Source organism: Suricata suricatta, chromosome 17, assembly GCF_006229205.1.
Source record: "Suricata suricatta isolate VVHF042 chromosome 17, meerkat_22Aug2017_6uvM2_HiC, whole genome shotgun sequence".
NCBI lineage: Eukaryota > Metazoa > Chordata > Mammalia > Carnivora > Herpestidae > Suricata > Suricata suricatta.
Window position 1 is genome coordinate 53,869,141 of NC_043716.1, and position 1,881 is coordinate 53,871,021.

The following is a 1,881-nucleotide window of genomic DNA, read 5'->3' on the forward strand; positions in this document are numbered from 1 at the left end:
AAGAATCGAAGGGTTTGACCTTCAAGAGGAAAGCCTCCAGGGAAGAGGAATTTCTATTTTCGGGATGTGCATAATGAGCACCAGGGGTAGGCAAGCCCTGTTCCAGGACCCGCGTCTTTGTGCAGTCAGACAAAGGAGGGCGTCCAGACCCCTCTTTTGCTCCCCAGCTATCACTCCCCTCCCCCCCCCCCCCCAAATGGCATCCACGCAGGGAGCCGGGCGGCAGGGTTTGGATGGAGGACGCATGTCCCAGGTGGCCACCAGGGGTCAGTGGGGGGCCGGGTCAGGCCTTCCCAGGGGCAGTGCAAGCTCCTCTGGGACCCAGTGGGAAGGGACTTCGCATTCCCTGGCCCACGGGACCACCCTCAGGTAGGAGGGACGGCCCCAGATCCCTGGCACAAGCACACTGCCCAGCTTGGCCGGTCCGGCTCACTGTCTGTTTGCTTTGGGAACGACCCAAGGACGCATCTTAGCTTTTCAAAGAGGTGAAAGTGGAAAACATTGCACAAGGTTATAAAGCCCCCGGAAAACTGCGTACACACCCATCCCCTTGGCTTGGATCCTGCTTGTTCTGCTGTCCTGCTCCCCAACTTCAGAGGGTCAGGTCTCTCTTCCTGATTCCCAGAAGTTTCGCTTCGGGGACCTGCCGAAGGCAGCTTAATGTGGCTTTCCTGCCTTTGGATGAAGACCTTTACCCATCGCCCTGGGTCTCGCGGAATCAGTATAAATGAGCAAGTGGGTGCAGGTGGGGGGCGGGGTGGCGGGCTGGCTGCAGCCTCAGGAAGGGACAATTCCTTCCCTGGCAAGTTTCCAGGATGTGGGACCCGCCACTGGCGAGCAGGCCAGAGGCTGCTTTGGGCCCAAACCGGAGCTGATGTCAGCGAGAGCCTCTGGAATGTTCCTGGCCACAATTTTCCGTGTGGCTCGTCTGGTTTGGCCTCACCACAGAGGACTAGAGGCAGTCGGTCACAGGAGAGGGGCTGAGAGGACCACACGCTTCCTTTCGGTGCCCAGGGGGCCCGTGCGCCAGGGCAAACCCTTCCGGCTTTGCCGACGGAGAACTCTGCCAGGCTGAACAGGGACGGGCCGGTCGGCTTCCGGTCCCTTCCTCAGGCGGAAAGTCGGGGTTTTGAAATCCTGGTATTACCGTGTGGAGCCGAGACGCCAATTTTTCTCTTGGGTAATTTTCAAAACTGGAAACTGGTATTCTTTGTAGGGACTTCTACCCACGAGGGCGACAGAATCACGTGTGGCTGCCACCAAAAGTGTTTTCACCCCCACATGACACACTTACTTGGGGGGAAGCAGCCTCCGGGTGTGTGTTCACTTGGGAGCACTGGCCAGAGGGGGATGCCGGAAAGTTCTGCAGCCAAGTAAGATCCGGTTCCCAAAGTTCCCTTCTCCTCCATGGTTGGCAGGATAACAGCCCCCCAAAGGTCCAGGTCATAATCCCGGCGCTGCTGAACATGTTACCTTATATGGCAAGAACATGAAAAAGCTTAAGAAGCTTTAAATTAAGGCCCTTGAATGGCGAGATTATCCTGTGTTGTGCGGGTGGGGCCGAGGTAATCACTGGGTTCCTTTGAGGAAGGAGGAGGTGGGAAGCTCAGTCAGCGACGCGACAATAGAAGCAAAGGTCAGACAGAGATCTGAAGGCCTGTGCCATTAGCTTCAGAACTGAAGATGTTGTACCTAGATTTTAATATCCCCCCCCAAAACCAGAGACCGCCAGGGAGACCGAAGCACGCATGCAAAAAGCAGAGGACTTTATTACGAATTTAGGCCCGGCCAGCCTAAACTCCGGCTCACAGACTTCAACAACCCACTGGATCCACGTGGAGCGAGCCCCGAGCATGGGGGGGGGGGGACTTTTATAAGTTT